This window comes from Labeo rohita, chromosome 24, assembly GCF_022985175.1.
Source record: "Labeo rohita strain BAU-BD-2019 chromosome 24, IGBB_LRoh.1.0, whole genome shotgun sequence".
Classification (NCBI taxonomy): Eukaryota; Metazoa; Chordata; class Actinopteri; order Cypriniformes; family Cyprinidae; genus Labeo; species Labeo rohita.
Genome location: NC_066892.1, coordinates 1,277,309 through 1,296,138, shown reverse-complemented (window position 1 = coordinate 1,296,138; position 18,830 = coordinate 1,277,309). Strand labels below are relative to the sequence as shown.

Here is an 18,830-nt window from a genome sequence, read left to right as displayed (position 1 = left end):
GATCCTGAAGACTGGAGTAATGATGCTGAAAATTCAGCTTTGATCACAGAAATAAATTACATTTTAACATGCATTCACATAGAAAACAGCTGTTTCAAAAATGAATAGTATTTCAGAATTTCTACTGTGTTTTTGATCAAATGAATGCAGTCTAGGTATGCAAAAGAGATGTTTTTTCAATAAAGTTTTTTATTTTATTTTATTTTACTGGTCCAATATAGTGCACAAAATTCTGGTGCGTTTTTTTTTTTTTTTTTTTTTTTTTTTTTTCAGAAATTGCAAGTAAATTTCATGATTAATTACAAAGAAACAGCAAGTAATGCATTGAATTAAAATTGATAAATGATATTTTTATCATGCATTCACATAGTAAACAGCTATTTTAAAAAAACTAATAGTATTTCAGAACTTGTACTGTATTTTTGATCAAATGAATGCAGCCTAGATGAGCAAAAGAGACTTTTTAAGAAAAAAAGTTGATGCCTATTTTATTTTATTTTATTTTACTTGTGCACTATGGTGCACAAAAATATTTTGGTGTACAAAAATCTTTAAAAAAGTTTTTTTTTTTTTTAGATTTTCAGAAATTACAAGTAAATTTCATGATTAATTACAAAGAAACGGCAAGTAATGCATTGAATTAAAATTAATAAAATAAATTACATTTTAACATACATTCACATAGAAAACAGCTATTTTAAAAATTAATAATATTTCAGAATTTCTACTGTGTTTTTGATCAAATGAATGCAGCCTAGATGAGCAGAAGAGACATTTTGAGAAAAAAGTTGATCCCTATTTTATTTTAATTTTTTGTTTTGTTTTGTTTTATTTGTTTTTTTTTACTGGTGCACTATGGTGCACAAAAAACTGCTATTTTAAAAATGAATAATATTGCAGAATGAATAATAATTAAAAATTTCTACTGTATTTTTGATCGAATTAATGCAGCCTAGATGAGGAGAAGAGACATTTTGAGAAAAAAAGTTGATGCCTATTTATTTTATTTTATTTTATATTTTACTGGTGCAATATGGTGCACAAAACTTTGGTGTAGATTTTTTTTTTTTTTTTCAGAAATTGCAAGTAAATTTTACGATTAATTACAAAGAAACGGCAAGTAATGCATTGAATTAAAATTAATAAAATAAATGACATTCTAACATACATTCACATAGAAAACAGCTATTTTAAAATGAATAATATTTCAGAATTTCTACTGTTTTAGTATTTAGTTAACTATACTAACGCTTGACTTGCATTTTTGTTCTGTTACTACTTTTTAATAATTCTTTTAAAGAATTGCTAAATATATATATTTTTTTAATGCATTCAAACTGATTCTTTTTTGGACTTCCCAGCCTGAGATGCAAAAAAAAAAAAAAAAAAAAAAACAACAACTTCCAATTGATCCATGTCAGTTTCTTTAAGATTCTGCCTGACTTTAACGGCCCCTGCATGTCCTTTTATTCTTATATGTCATTCTTTAGGCTGAAGTTCAATGAGTGTTTGAGAAACATTATATCTGAGAGTTTACTTTCCATCTGTCTCAGTGTCCGGCGTTTGCTGTGAGCGTCTGTCAGCATCATCCTGCCCTTTTAGGGAGAAAACGCTTGTTCGCCGGCTGATCGCATGAGCCGCCTGTGATTGTCACCTTCAGATAGTGTGTGTAACAGGATCTTGGGTTTCATCTCTCTTCAGCTGTGTGTGTGGTGTGTGTGTGTGGATTCTCCTGAATGCTTCTGGTTAATTCCATAGTTTGGCTGCCGGCAGTTAAACATCTCACGGGTGTAAAGTAGGATTCTGGGTCTGTGTTTTTGCTATTTTGTTTGGAAATGTTACATTATTACAGATGGAAGAGTGACATTATGATTGCATGTACATTTATTAATTTGAAATGTAAATAGACAACATTTTTATTCAGAGATTTTAGTGCAGGGCTTTATGACCAAAAATCTTCATCACAGTATTTTTTTTCTTTGCATGACTGCACCTTTATATGTGATTACGGTGTTATTTTACTTTGAGGTACACAGAATATAAAACCATTGTGATTTACAGTCAAAAACAGTGGTAATCAAACCAGTTTATAAAACTAACAATTTAGTTTATCTTAAAATGTAATCAAATTCAAATGTAACAATTAATTGACAAGTTTTGTAAATTAAGGCATGGATGAAAAATAGTTTGATAGTGCTTAAAAATTACTTTTTAATAATAATAATAAATTAAATAATAATAATAATAATAATAATAATATTAATTACAATATTATTTTTATGAATTAATAATAGTTTAATCATTGCTGTTATTATTATGTAATTATTATGTAATTTATTATTATTATTAATAATAATAATAATAATAATAATAATAATAATAATATATAGTATAGTATATATTGGTAATTGGTAATGTATATCTGTCATAATTTCTTCAAGTTAGACTGAACTTTTATTTTGACGGATGGTAGCAAAGACCTTGGAGTTTTTGTTTACATGAAATGAGGATAGTTTTTATCAAATGAAATAGTAAAATGTTAGTTAAGTGACTCTTTTATGTAGTTTATTGTTAATTGTATGACTTTTGCTAATGAATCATGAATGAATGAAGACTTGCTGCTGACATGGTACTAATAGAAATGTATTTAGCATTTATTCTTTTAGCAGATGCATTTGTCCAAACTGACTTAAAAATAAAAAATATCACAATCAGTTTATCATAACATTGCAGAAAAATGCACAACAGTAGAGAAAGAGAGAATTATTATAGTACAGTGCTGTTTATGGTTAATAAAGAGTCAAAGTGTCTTAAATGTTGTTTTGCATTCACAAACAAATGACAGAAACCTAAGATAGAAAGAACTTGGATAAAAGGAATTTTTGCCTTGCTTTGATTTTTATGGCTGCCGTTACATCTGCCGAAAGCACAGCTGATCACTTAGACAAACAGCAAGTGTCTGCGGGGTCAAAGGTCATAGGGGATCACTGTGACCCCTGCTGAACATCTGTTACTGTAGACTGGGGTTAATCAACTCCAACAACGAGACGGACAACTGTGAGGAAATCTTTAGGGAATGTGATTCGAGACAAAATATTTTGTGTACTTTGATTTTGTCTTCTTTCAGCCTACTTGTTTGTGTAGGTAGACATTTAGATTGAAAAATAGGTTAAATTTCCAGATTTAAATGTAAAAATGTGATATATTATTACAATTTCAAATAACTGTTTTCTATTTGAATAGACTATAAAATGTATTTTATTCTTGTCAGTCAAAGCTGAATTTTCAGCATCATTACTCCAGTCTTCAGTCACATGATCCTTCAGAAATCATTCTAATATGCTGATTTGATGCTCAAGAAACATTTCTGATTATTATCCTTGTTGAAAACAGTTTTGCTGTCCAATATTGTGTGTATTTTTCAGGATTCTTTGATGAATAGGAAGTTCAAAAGTTTATTTGAAATTATAAATGATACTTTTGATCAATTTAATGCATCCCTGCTGAATTCAAGAATGAACACATGCTAAGCATGTGCTATAATTCGGGTTTGTCTATTGTGTGTAGTATGTTTACTGCTCTTTCTGCTTGCCAGCCTTTGATTGATGGACACATTTGCCACCTGTTGTTTCGTCAAAGGTAGCGTATGATAATGCTGCTCAGCTGTCTGAGGTAATGCTGTATTTTTAGCCTGTGGTCGGTGCGTCGGGTCAGCGTGGGAGCGCTTTTGTGTCTCTCGTCGAGGCATGCGAGACACGCAGCACCTCAGATACCTGCAGAACTAGCTCACGGATCGCCTGCGTTACGTGGAAACGCGTACATGACGAGTGCCTCGCTCTGTGTGTATTTTAAGTGAGTGTAAGTGGGCAGGTGTAGCGGTGAGAAAAACCCAGCTAATAATCCTCACTTAGACGCCGTCACCTTCCCAGCTAATGAAGCGTAACGTGGAAACGCTGTCCTGAGGGAATGAGGACATTCAGCTTAGATTTCATCTAAAACACACACGGGATCTGCCTTGTGACCACAATCATATATCATGGCGACGTTATGTAGCATCATAAAAATATTTCTGCTGACTGTCTGTGATTATCCAGTGAATTCAGTTTATTCAATACAGTTGATCTCGACTGATTCACTTCACCCCAATTGTTTGTTTGCGTTGTTTAAGTTTAGTTTTTTTAAGCATTGCTGAGGTGCTCTGAGTGGTTGCTAAGATGTTGCTAGGATGTTCTGAGTGGTTGATGTGGGGTTTCTAGGGTATTGTGAGTGGTTTCTAGGATGTTCCTAAGGTGTTCTGGGAGTTTTCTACAGTAGGTGTTTGATTGGGTGTTCTAGGAGGTTGCTAGGATGTTTTGAGTGGTTGATAAGGGGTTGCTAAGGTGTACTGAATGGTTGCTAGGAGGTTTCTAAGTTGTTGTGAGTGGTTTCTATTACATTCCTAAGGTATTCTGGGAGGTTTATACACAGGTGGTTGATTGGGTGTTCTAGGTGGTGGCTAAGAGGTTGCTAGGATGCTCTGAGTGGTTGAAAGGGGGTTGCTAAGGTGTTCTGTGAGGTTTCTACAGTAGGTGTTTGACATGTTGTTCTAGGTTTCTAGGTAAGATGTTGCTAGGATGTTTTGAGTAGTTGATAAGGGGTTTCTAAGGTATTGTGAGTGGTTTCTAGGATGTTCCTAGGTTGTTCTGGGAGGTTTCTACAGTAGGTGGTTGATTGGGTGTGCTAGGTCGTTGCTAGGATGTTTTGAGTGGTTGATGTGGGGTTTCTAGGGTATTGTGAGTGGTTTCTAGGATGTTCCTAAGGTGTTCTGGGAGTTTTCTACAGTAGGTGTTTGATTGGGTGTTCTAGGAGGTTGCTAGGATGTTTTGAGTGGTTGATAAGGGGTTGCTAAGGTGTGCTGAGTGGTTGCTAGGAGGTTTCTAAGGTGTTGTGAGTGGTTTCTAGGTGATTCCTAAAGTATTCTGGGAGGTTTATGCAGTGGGTGGTTGATTGGGTGTTCTAGGTGGTTGCTACGATGTTTTGAGTGGTTGATAAGGGGTTGCTATAGTGTAATGAGTGGTTGCTAGGAGGTTTTTAAGGTATTGTGAGTGGTTTCTAGGATGTTCCTAGGTTGTTCTGGGAGGTTTCTACAGTAGGTGGTTGTTATGGTGTTCTAGGTGGTTGCTAAGAGGTTGCTGGATGTTCTGAGTGGTTGCTAAGAGGTTGCTAGTCTATTCTGAGTGGTTGATAGGGGTTTTCTAAGGTGAACAGATTGGTTGGTAGGAGGCTCATAAGGTGTTCTGGGAGGTTTCTACAGTAGGTGGTTAATAGGGTGTTCTATGTGGTTGCTAAGAGGTTGCTGGATGTTCTGAGTGGTTGACAGGGGGTTTCTAAGTTGTACTGAGTGGGTGCTAGGAGGCTCATAAGGTGTTCTGGGAGGTTTCTACAGTAGGTGGTTGATAGCGTGTTCTAGGTGGTTGCTAAGAGGTTGCTAGAGATTTTTACATGGTTGATATGGGGTTTCTAAGGTATTGTGAGTGGTTTCTAGGAGGTTCCTAATGTGTTTTTGGAGGTTTCTACAGTAGGTGGTTGCTGAGAGGTTGCTAGGATGTTTTGAGTGGTTGATAGGGGATTGCTAAGGTGTACTGAGTCATTTCCATGAGGTTACTAAGGTGTTGTGGGTAGTTTCTAGAAGGTTCCTAAGGTGTTCTGGGAGATTTCTACAGTAGGTTTTTGATGGAGTGTTCTATGTGGTGGCTAAGAGGTTGCTAGGATGTTCTGAGTGGTTGACAGGGGGTTGCTAAGGTGTGCTGAGTGGTTTCTAGGAGGTTACTAATGTGTTGTAAGTAGTTTCTAGGAGATTCCTAGGTGTTCTAAGAGGTTTTCCACAGTAGGTGGTTGATAGGGTGTTCTGGATATTTGCTAGAAGGTTGCTAAGGTGTTTTTGGATGTTTCTACAGTAGCTGGTTGTTAGGGTGTCATGACTGGCTGCTTGGACATTGCTAAGATGTTCTGGGTGGTTTCTAGGAATTTGCTAAAGTGTTCTTGGAGGTTTCTATAGTAGGTTGTTGCTAGGCAGTTGCTATTGTTTTTGATGGTTCGTTGGTTGTTGGTTGCTACAAGGTTACTACAAGGTTTCTAAGATGTTCTGTGTGGTTTGGCAGGAATTTGCTAAGGTGTTCTTGGAGGTTTCCTAAGTGGTTAAGTGGTTGCTTGGGGGTTGCTAAGGTGTTCTGGGTGGTTGCTAGGAAGTTGCCAAGATTTTCTCAGTGGTTGCTAAAATTTTTTTGGAGGTTTCTACAGTAGGAGGTTAATAAGGTGTTCTGAGTGGTTGCTAATGTGTTCTGGGAGGTTTGTGCAGTAGGTTGTTGCTAAGGTCCTCGTTGTCGCAAAGATGTTGCTAAGTTCTTCTGTATAGTTTCTATGTGGCTTGTCTGGAGCACTAATGCTATAGAATGACGCACACACACAACTTCAGTACTTACAGTAATGCTGGAGGTCATTAACCCTACATTTGAGCAATTGTAGCAGTGATGTTTGCTTAGCAACCCCCAGAAAATGTCATTTATCTGGTGGATTGTGCTGTGCTGGTATTTTATCACAAGCTCCTCCTGTGTTGAAACTCAGTGGCGTCATTAGCTTTCATGGGCTCTTAATGTTTTCTGGAGTGCATTATTTCATTAGCGAGGCCTCGAGTGGCCCTGAAGAGCGTTATTGCTCTGACTGTATGGAGCTCCAGATAAACCGGATGAGCATCAATCATGAGGCTCCGCCCTCGAGTATAATGGGCTCAGATGCAGCAGCTTCATGCGGACGGCTGAGGGGCGAGAGGAACGTGTTCTTAAGGGCCACTTCAGGGTTCCAGAGCTACACCGCTGTGTCTTACTGCTAATGAATGTAAATAATTGGTGCTCCTAATTGAAGGGGAGGTATTCATGAAGACTAAATTAGAAGAGAGAGAAGAAATGATGAAAGGAGAGAGACATATTATCTTACACTGATGACAGAGGAGTCAGTTCTGCAATGCTCATCTGTTTTATTATAGACTGTGCAAGATGAATCTGCTACAGTTCAATCTACTGTATATATCTATCCATTGTTCTGTCCATCCATCTATCAGTCATTCTATTTATTGTTCTATCTTTTAAGTATCATTCTGTCCATCTATTTATCCATCTATCCATCATTCTGTTGTTCTGTCTGTCCATCCATAATTCTATCATTCGGTCCATCCATCCATCCATCGATCCGTCTGTCTATCCATTCATAATTCTATGTATCATTTTGTCTATCTGTCTATCCATCCATCCATTGTTGCCCATCCATCCATCTACAATTCTCTGTATCGTTCTGTCTATCAGTCTATTTGTCCATCCATCCATCCATCCATCATTCTGTCCATCCATCAATCCCATATAATATTATTGTTCTATCATTCTGTCCATCCATGCATCCATCTATTGTTCTGTGCATCCATCCATCCATCTGTCATTCTGTCCATCCATGCATACTTTCGTCCATCCATCCATCCATCCATTCATCCATAATTCTGCTATCATTCTATCCATCCGTCCATCAATCCATCTAAAATTTTATGTACTGTTTGTTCTGTCTGCCATTCCATTCATCCATCATTCTATCATTCTGTCCATCCGTCCATCCGTAATTCTGTCTATCATTCCATCCATCCAATCATCCATCCATCCATCATCCTGTCAATCGTTTTATCCATCCATCCATCCATAATTCTGTCTGTCGTTCTGTCTATCCATCCAGTCTGTTGTTACATCCATCCATCCATCCATAATTCTGTCTATCGTCCTGTCTGTCATTCCATCCATCCATCTGTCCATCCATCCATCCATCCATCATCATCATCATCCTGTCTATCATTCTATCTATGCTTCCATCCATCCATCCATCATCATCCTGTCTATCCTTCCAACCATCCATCCATCCATCATCCATCCATCGTCATCCTGTCCATCCATCCATCCATCCATCCATCCATCCATCCATCCATCCATCCATCATCCATCCATCCATCCATCTATGATCCTGTCCATCATTCCATCCATCCATAATTCTGTCTATTGTTCTGTCTATCATTCTGTCTGTCTGTCCATCCATCCATCGTTCATACATCTATCTCTCTGTCTGTCCGTCACCACTTAACTTCATTTAAAACACATGGAGTCAATCATCTGTATCCTCAGGTTGAATATTTCAAGACATAAAAGCTTTAAAGCCTCTTCAGTCTGAGCTCTAATTGTAGCAGATTCTTCCAGAAGCGCTTGAGTCATAATTCCATGAATTCAAATAACCTGTTTATTTCAGGATAATTGCAGGATGAGTCAGCGCAGGTGATGGGGGGTTTGTGTGTGTGTGTGTGTGTTTGGCTCCGCCCCCTGCTGCTCTCACACACCTCATGTATCCTCCTCATCCTCAGGTGAGCTCCACCTGCCACACCAGAACCACAACAAACTGACACGGCTCCCTCTGCCCTTTAAACCTAACGGCACACGGCACACTTAACTGCATCCAGAGAGCACAACTTATTATTTTCTTGGCCTAAATTCCTCAAAATATAATGTTAGTATGTTTGCAATCACATGTACAGTATGTTTTGAAAACGCAAAATGGAAAAAATGCTTTAAAGTAGCAGATTAGTGTAAAAGTCACATCATATGAGTGCACAAACTGGCCCAATTAGGTAAATGTGCTGGGCTCAGGTGCAATCGACTTATCATTTGCAGCGTGAAAAGGGATCAAATGCATCACGCTTGTTTTTTTAACCCCTCTGAACCGGACGCGAAGCCCCTGGTGTCGGGATGGTGCCGTGGATTCAAGGCCAGCTGATAGAGCATCTCATCTCACATATTGAAATGCCACGCTGGTGGCCGAGCTGTGATTTATTCCTCTGTGGGTCCTTGGCTTTCCTGCAGAGAGGGCAACCCTCATTGTGTTAGGAGAATATGAGCATACAGCAGTTTATTGTGGATCGTGTGGGGTGGGGAGAGATGGGATGGGACTTTAGTGAACGATTATAAAACTGGTGAAAAAATCCAACAGACTTGCAATGAATATCATATAGACTTGAGAGTGCAGGATTATTATTGTTAATGAAAATTAAAATATAAATTTGGAAAAAATTTAAAAGCCTGAAACTAAATTTTTTTTTGTTAAAAATAAATAAAATAAAATAAAATAAACTTAAAATTATAAATTAAAAATTATAAAAATGTAAAAAAAAAAATACTAAAAATTCAACTTAAATATAACTAAAAGTTAAAAATAAAATCTAATTCAAAATAAAATATTTTATAAATAATATTAAAATAACACCGGACTTTATGACCAGCGTCCTCCTCCTGTAACATCACTGAAATGACACACGGTAACCTCCTAAAATCTCTGAATCTCTCTGGATCAGGGTCTCATGCTGTTTCTGTCACAACAGATTCTGTGACCCAAATAGAATTACACAACTCTCTTCAAATGTTGACATTTAACAAATGCTTTTGTTTTATTCTGATATTAAGCTGAGTTTGTGTTCTGACTGCTGCCTGCTTCAATTTATTTCTGTTGTCATGAAACTGGATTTATGTATTTATTATTTATTCCTTTTATTTTTAGTTAATTTTAAACTTTTTTTGATTGTTTTGGTTTTCCTGGAGTTCTCAAATATATTTTATTTCATTTTAAATTTTGTTTAATATCGATATTTAACTGTCCGAGCGTTTGAAGCTCATTTGTCGAGGCCGTGTGAAGCTCTAGTATTGACCAGCGCTGTGTGAGTTCACTGGACTCTGAGCCGGAAGCTTTGATTTTACAGTAGTTAAAATAACACATTGATCTTTGGCCCTGCACTTCCAGTGGGATTCTGGGTCACCTGAATCACGGCGGGTTTATCGCTCGTCACGGTCCACGCCAGGTCTTTGACCGGGAATCGCTAAACGCAAACGTCCTGATCAATGGAACAGCCTGACATCACAACAAAACAGCAGCTACTTTAAAATACAAGTGAAGGACCAAAACATCATGTTTACCTTCAGCTAGTGACCCAATAACAGAGAGTTCTCAAAGGGGTTATAAGTTTCAATTTTGTCTCAAAAATGCATTGTGAAATATTTGAGTTCATACTGAGATCTGATTTGATAACAGGCTTTGGTTTTCATAGAGTTCTCAAATTTGAGAAATATTTGAGTTCATATTGAGATATTTGAACTAATTGCAGGTTTTGGCTTAGAACTCAGTTTTCTCTCAAAAATGTATTGAGAAATATCTGAGTTCATATTGAGATCTGATTTGATTGTAGACTTTGGTTTTCATAAAGTTTTCAACTTTGTTTAAAAAATGTACTGGGAAATATTTGAGTTCATATTGAGATTACAAATCTTTTTATAGGTTTCTCATGTTTGTCTCAAAGTTCTGAGTTCATATTGAGATATTTGACATGATTGCAGAACTTTCAGTTTCATTGAGAAATATTTGAGTTTATACTGAGATCTGATTTGATCACAGGCTTTGGTTTCCACAAAATTCTCAAATTTGTCTCAGAAATTTATTGAGAAATATTTGTTCATATTGAGATTTGACTTGATTGCAAGCTTTAGTTTTCATTGCATTTTGTCTGATTTATTGAGAAATATTTGAGTTCATTTTAAGATCTGACTCAACTGCAGACTTTAGTTTTCATTAAGTTCTCATGTTTGTCTCAAAGTTCTAAGAAATATTTGAGTTCAAATTGAAATACTATCCATGATTGCAGGCTTTGGTTTAGTACTTTCAATTTTGTCTCTCATTTGTCTCATATTGAGATCTGATTTGATAACAGGCTTTCTCAAATTTGAGAAATATTTGAGTTCATATCGAGATATTTGACTTGAGTGCAGGTTTTGGTTTAGAACTCTCAATTTTCTCTTGAAAATGTATTGAAAAATATTTGAGTTCATATTGAGATCTGATTTGATCGCAGGCTTTGGTTTTCATTGTGTTCTCAACTTTGTCTCAAGCATTTTTAAGAAATATTTGAGTTCATAGTGAGATCTGATTTGATTGTGGGCTTTGGTTTTCATAGAGCTCTCAATTTAAAAAAAAATGTAATGGGAAATATTTGAGTTCATATTGAGATTTGACTAAATTTCAAGTTTTTTTATAGAGTTCTCATGATTGTCTCAAAGTTCTGAGAAATATTTGAGTTCATATTGAAATATTTGACACAATTGCAGGCTTTGGTTTCCATAAAATTATCAAACTTGTCTTAGAAATTTGAGAAATATTTGAGTTATAATGAGATCTGACTCGACTGTGGGCTTTGGTTTTCATAGAGTTCTTAATTTTGGGAAATATATGTGTTCATACTGATATTTGTCCTGATTTAAACCCTCTTTATAGAGTTCTTATGTTTGTCTCAAAGTTCTGAGTAGTATTTGAGTTCATATTGAGATATTTGATGTGTTTGTAGGTTTTGGTTTAAAACTTTCATTTTTGTCTCAGATTTACTGAGAACTATTTGAATTTCTATTGAGATGTGATTTGATCACAGGCTTTGGTTTTCAATTTGACCTCTTAAATTTGTCTCAGAAGTTTATTGAGAAATATTTGAGTTCATATTGAAATCTGACTTGATTACAAGCTTTAGTTTTCATTAAGTTCTCAATTTTCTCTCAAAAATGTATTGAGAAGTATTTGAGTTCATACTGAGATCTGATTTGATGGCAGACTTTGTTTTTCAAAAATGCTTTGATTTGTTTAAAGAATGTAACGAGAAATATTTGAGTTCATATTAAGACACTTGACATGATTGCAGGTTTGGTTCATAACTTTTGATTTTGTCTCAATTTATTGAAAAATGTTTGTGTTCATATTATAATGAGATCTGACAGAATTGCAGGCTTTGGTTTCCATAGAGTTCTTAATTTTGTCTCAAAAATGTATTGAGAAATATATGACTTCATACTGAGATGTGCCAGAATTTCAGGCTTTTATTTTCATACAGTTCTCAGTTTTGTCTCAAACCCTTTTCTCTCTAGAAGAAATAAAAGCAGACACATATGAGTAAGTTTGTGACAACATTCAATGAGAAAAATTTGAGTTCATCTTGAGATCTCTGACACAGTTTGAGACATTGTTGAAATCTCTCTCTAAACCCTACAAGAGACACACGTGAGATTGCTGGACTGTCAGGAGAAGCATTTGAGACGCAGTCTCCATCTGCCCTCCATTTAACATAACTGGTGGAGAAACGATGAAGACATCTCAGAGATCTCCTTTAGGGTGTTTCTTGCGTATGTTTTACTCCCGATCTTACGCAAGTAGATGATGCTGGTCGGTGTCCTGAGACATTAAACGCTTGAGCGTCCCTGTGCTGCTGTATCGAACGGCCCGATGGGCCTTTAGCCGCCGCCTGCGGCTCAAAATAGCTGCTACTGTCGGTAACCATCAGTGTTTTTACAGACGGATCTGTGTGTCTTATGCCATCAGTGGACGGTTTTAGTCTTTTAAACACTTTTAACATCTCAGCAATACTAAAATAACACCGGAACAACTGGAATACCTCTTTTATTAGCTAAGATCTAAGATGTTAGTTCATGTTGGCTAATGCATTTAAGCTAAAATTAACATCAGACTTTATTTAAATGCTACTGGTTATTTCTAAGATGTAACTCAGGCAAAACAAAGATCGGCGGAGTCGCTGAGAGGTTTGGCGGTTCTCACCTCTCCCGTGACCTCTGAGCATCAGCGGCAAACGTAATTATTGAAAAGTCAGCAAGAGGCTTACGAATAATTTACCGTTTACAGTGTTATCAAGTGAACTTAACACTGTCTTGGAAACTGTGATCCACAGAGGAAATGTAACCGGAGCAGCGGGTCACCTATTAGCGGGCCAAGTGCGTATTTGTGACGTCTAACCTGAGACAGAACCACGCTGACTTCGGCTGCAAATCAGCCGGACACAAATATTAGCACTATATTTAGTGCGGTTAGTGAGGTTTATGGGTTCATTTTTGTAGCTAATCAATATTGGAACTGTTCTATGTTGTATATTTGTTTGAATGCACTGTAAACACACATTTAAAGACTTTACTGTGTAATTTATTGATTGTTATTAAGCCCAATGCAGCTAAAAATAACAGCACTTGTGCAAATTCATGTAAACAAATGGACACGACTGTTCGGAAGTTTATTTTAGCATCACTGAGATGCTATAATAGACTTGCAACTTAAACTAAAACCATTGAACAATTTTTGTAAATTGAAATAAACTTTAACTGAAAAAAAAAAAAAAAAATTATATATATATATATATATGTTTATGTTTTATGATTTTTTTAGTTTTTTAATAAACTTTGATTTTTTTTTAAAATTATTTTTAATTAACAGCAACAGCAATTTCTACTAGCTGAGACATTTTAAAACTTTAAAAAATGTATAAAATGTATTTATTAATAATATATATATATATATATATATATATATATATATATAATTTTAATATAACCACAATAAAATTATCAAAAATAAGAATACTACAAAATAAAATAAAATAAACAATAAAAATTAAATAACTAAATATATATATATATATTCTAAAAAAATCATTTTATTTTTCATGCGGTTAATCTTATATATAAATTTATTTAATCTTTTATATAAATTTATTTATATTTAAATATATATATATATATATATATATAAATATAAATAAATTAATATAAAAGATTAATCGCATGAAAAATAAAATTATAATTTTTATAGAATTTGTATTATATATTAATAAAAATATTTTATATGTAAATAACATGTTTCTCTTAAATATATACATTAATTTGTGTGTATTTATATATACATAATAATTACACACAGTACACACATATATATTAGGCGAACTCAAACTTTTATTTTGTATGCCAGCTCTAAATATATATATAATTTCAGCTAATATATAAAATTTCAGCTATATTATTATATATTACTTTATTTATATGATTTAAGCTACATTTAATTTCATATAGACTATATGGACATATTTAAAAAAAAAAAACATGAAGAGAAAACAACATTTCTAAAACATTAAAATTTAAATGAAAAAAAAAATCAATACAAATTTAAAATGTTAAGAAAATTACTAAAATAACCATGTTTTGTATACATTTTTTTTCAGTTTTATATTATATTTTCTGTTTTAACTTTAGTGTGTAATTTATTTTTAATATATCAAAGTTTAGATTCATTTTATGTAAATTTTACTTTTAGTCATTTTACTACATTAAGTTAAACTAAATGAAAGTTAGGAATCTGGCGTTGGAAATAAGTTTAAGTTTTTAAGCATTTATTTAGTTTTAAGCAACAAAAATGTTTGTGGATTTTTGTATGATTAATATATGATTTAAGGGTTCAGGTTTTGTAATTATTATTATTATTATTATTTTTTAATTATAATAACACTGGCATTAAATTGATAAAAAGCACTAACGCATAGTAAATGCTGTTTTTATTTTGGCACAACTGTGTTCAACATTGCTAATAATCAGAAATGTTTGTTGAGCAGCAAATCAGCATATTAGAATGATTTCTGAAGAATCATATGACACTCAAGACTGGATTAATGATGCTGAAAATGTAGCTTTAATCACAGGAATAAATTGCATCTTAACATAGATTCACATAGAAAACAGCTGTAATAAATTGTAATAATATATCACATTTTTACAGCATTTTTGAAAAAAAAAAAAAAAAAAAAAAGAAACCTTTTCGATGAGCAGAAAAAACCCAAACTTGTCCATTTTACAGTATTTTAAGGGTCTGGTCACCCAGGTTCAGATGACAGATGTGCGTCTGTAAAAACGGCCGGAGGGAAGGTGATCTGATCTCGCTCTGATTCTCTTGAACTAATTTCCTAATGCAAACATCACTGTCACTGTCGTTCATAAATGCAGTATTTTAATGTGAAGCACAAAGTACAAAATCAGTGCTGGTGAGTTTTGCGCAGTCAAACCCCACGCACTCTTTGCAAGCATCTACAGCAGCAATTTAGGAATATGTCATGTTTACAAGAGCCGATGTTAATTTAGTCTCTAATTAACCTTTGAGCAGTGCGGCGGCGCCGTCGCTCTGATATTTGTGACTCTGAAGTGAGGTTTGCACCAGGGCAACAGCAGCAGCTCTCAGGAAGCCAGTCGAACAATGCCACGCCGTGCGATTGAACATGTGACCCCAGAACTTGCCTTTGTGCAGGTGACCGAAACAATGTGCTGCTATGGCAACAGTTTTGGCCCACAGACAGCCGATAGGGCAGCTGCATGCACTCAATCAGACTCTCTCACTTGTGCATTTGGGTTTTCACATGGGGATGTTGTTAGGTTTTGTTTTGTATGACACTGTGATTTAGTATCATCAGTCGTGGGGTTTGGTTTTGAATTGTGGGTGTTTACTTACAGTAGCTCAACTCTTTGTGTTTTTGCACTTTCAAAAATACTAGACCTTTACATTGCATTGATGGTATACGTTTTTGTTTTGTTTCAAGCATTCAGATACTAGACATTCATATTATGTCTGCAGTGTACAGCTTACATTGCATTAAAAATGTGCTTTTAAATCTTTTTATTAATGCATTTAAATGCTAGACTTTTATAGTATTTCTTACATGGCATTGAGGATATAATTCTTTAATTTTATTTAATGCATTTAAATGCTAGACTTTTATATTATTTATTGCATTGCATAAAAATATTTTTTTGTTTTATTTAACGCATTTATATACTAGACTTTTACATTATTTCTTATATTGCATTGAATATATATATATATATATATATATATATATGCTTTTTAATTTTTTTATTAATGCATTCAAATACTATATTGCTAGATTTTTATAGCATTGCATTGAAGATATTTATTTTTTATTTTATATAATACATTTAAATACTAGACATTTACATTATTTCTTACATTTTATTAAAATTATGCTTTTTTTAAAATTGTTTAATGCATTTAAATATATTATTTCTTACGATGTATTGAAGATTTAATTCTTTAATTTTTTTAATGCATTTAAGATTTAGTTCTTTAATTTTATTTGATGCATTTAAATACTAGACATTTATGTTATTTTTTAAATTGCACTGAATATATACTTTTTAATTTTTTTATGTTGCATTCAAATACTAGATTACTATATTTTATAGCATTGCATTAAAGATATATATTTAAAATTTTATATAATGCATTTAAATACTAGACATTTACATTATTTTTTACATTTTATTGAAAATATGCTTTTTTAAAATTGTTTAATGCATTTAAATATTTTACTTTTATATTATTTCTTTCATTGCACTGAAGATTCTTGAATTGTATTTAATGCATTTAAATACTAGACTTGTATATTGTTTCTTACAATGCATTGAAGATTTAGTTCTTTAATTTTATTTGATGCATTTAAATACTAGACATTTACATTATTTCTTATATTGCATTGAATATATACTTTTTAGTTTTTTTATGAATGCATTCAAATACTAGATGATGTTTATATATATATATATATATATATATATATATATATATAATTTTATTTAAGGCATTTAAATACTAGACATGTACATTATTTCTTACATTGCATTGAAAATATGCTTATAGACTGTTGGACTGTTATATTATTTATTTCATATATTGTTTATTTCATTGCATTAAAGATAAACTTCTTGAATTTATTTAATGCATTTAATACTAGACTTTTATATTATTTCTTACATTGAAAATATGCTTTTTAAAATTGAATTTAATACATTTAAATGCTGGACATTTACATTATTTCTTACATTGCATTGAAAATATGCTTTTTTAAATTGTATTTAATGCATTTGGACTTTTATATTATTGCTTTCATTGCTTTGCAGATACAATTCTTGAATTGTATTTAATGCATTTAAATACTAGACTTTTATATTCTTTTTTTTTTCCATTGCACTGCAGATAAAATTCTTGTATTTTATTTAACGCATTTAATACTGGACTTGTATATCATTTCTTACATTGCATTGAAAATATGCTTTTTTAAATTGTATTTAATGCATTTAAATACTAGACTTTTATATTCTTTTTTACATTTACAATATTATTTAATGCATTTAAATTTACAAACCAACCAGGGTCCTCATGATGTTGCATAACCTGAATATATTGTAAAATGAGCGAGTGTGTTTGTGTGTTCTGCTTCAGAAAAATGGCACGGAGTGTTAATATTATTAGCTTGACATTTGTGTGAAATCTGTGAACGTAAGCGTTGTTTTGCGAGCCGTCTCGCACGTGTAATTGGCCTGTCCTCGGGGAAGGGGATTCCGAGTGTTAGACTTTTAATAATTTTGATTGGCTTCTTTCATTCATGAACTGCAGCCGAACAATTATTGGCAGGAAATTGCAGCTGCTCGCGACGCCGGAGTTGATTATCAGAGTAGCGGCGCTCTGTGCTGGCGTCGCGCGTCTAATCAAACGCACACACGCCCGGTGTCCATCGAACGCGGGCCTGTCGTCCCCCTCGGAGCGAGTAGGTGGTGGATGTGACATTTAAAACCAGTTCCACATCTCACCTGCTGTTTACAGGCCTCACAGTGACAAAACCGCCCCGTGTCACAGTACATGAGACCTTTACACAAGAACTCCAGCCTGACTCAGACGGGTTTGAAATGTGACGCTTATTTTGAGCCGCTATAGAAGTCGACTGCCTACACGCGCTGGAACAGAAGAATAAAGTCATGCCGCGGCGCTTTAAGGACTAGTTAGGTCGCTCTGTCATCGTTTACTCGTTCCGCAGCTGTACCGCGCTCGCTCTCCTGCGCCGCACAAAGGATGCGATGCTGTTCATTTTCATAGCGTGAAGGTGTGCGTGACACGACGCTGTCAGACTCCTGAAAGCTGCATAAAAGCATCACAGATGATCATTTATAGAAGACTAGTGCATGAGTTTTATGGACTATTGTTGGTTTTATGGAGCGTGGCGGCCTCTGCTTACTGTAAACATTCACTGTAACTTTCTTCATAAGCTCTTTTTCACATGATAATGAAAGTGTTTGTGTTTTTTTTTGCGGTGGTTACAAATGATGTAAGCTGAAATTAGCTTTCTTGTTTCGATTTGTTTCTTTGAGAGATGTAATTTTTACTTAAGAACAGTGTTCTCGTATGAGATTTTAAAAGCGTGATTTCTGGACCTGGAAAAGTCATAAAAATTCATAATAATAAAAAATAATAAATAAAATAAAATGAAATCATAATATTTTATTTAATGCGTTTAAATACTGGACTTTCTTGTATTGGACTGAATATATACATTTTTTATTAATGCATTTAAATACTTGATTACTAGATTTTTATATATTTTATGTTTTTTTTATATTGCATTGAAGATACATACTAATTATGAAATTAATGTCATTTTATTGCTATTAAAAGTGTAAATCAAGATGAACTTTAAATTATTTTGGAATTTAATTATTTATAAAATATTTTATGTAATTATTTCAATAAAATGTATTTAATTATTTGAATACATTGCAAACAAACAAATATAACAAATAAATAAATAAAATATCAAGATTTTATTATAATTTGTTTCCTTAACAGCTGTAATTTTTTATTTAGAACGTGTATATATATATATATGTGTGTGTGTGTGTGTGTGTGTGTGTATATATATATAAACTAAATGTTTTACATTTTTATAAAAAAAAATTTAAAGCTCTAACTTTAATTTTTGTCAAATGAAATATTTATTTTAATTATATATAATATATATTTTATATTTTTAAATAATGCCAATTTTTAAATAATAAATAGTTTTTATATTTTTG

At 33.4% G+C, this 18,830-nt stretch overlaps 1 protein-coding gene across 2 annotated transcripts in view; it reads left to right on the top strand.

The window, feature by feature from the left end:
* Nucleotides 1-18,830, top strand: part of scn5lab (sodium channel, voltage gated, type V-like, alpha b) — a 187,696-nt gene that overhangs the window by 113,760 nt on the left and 55,106 nt on the right. The gene's annotated exons all lie outside the window — the stretch shown is intronic.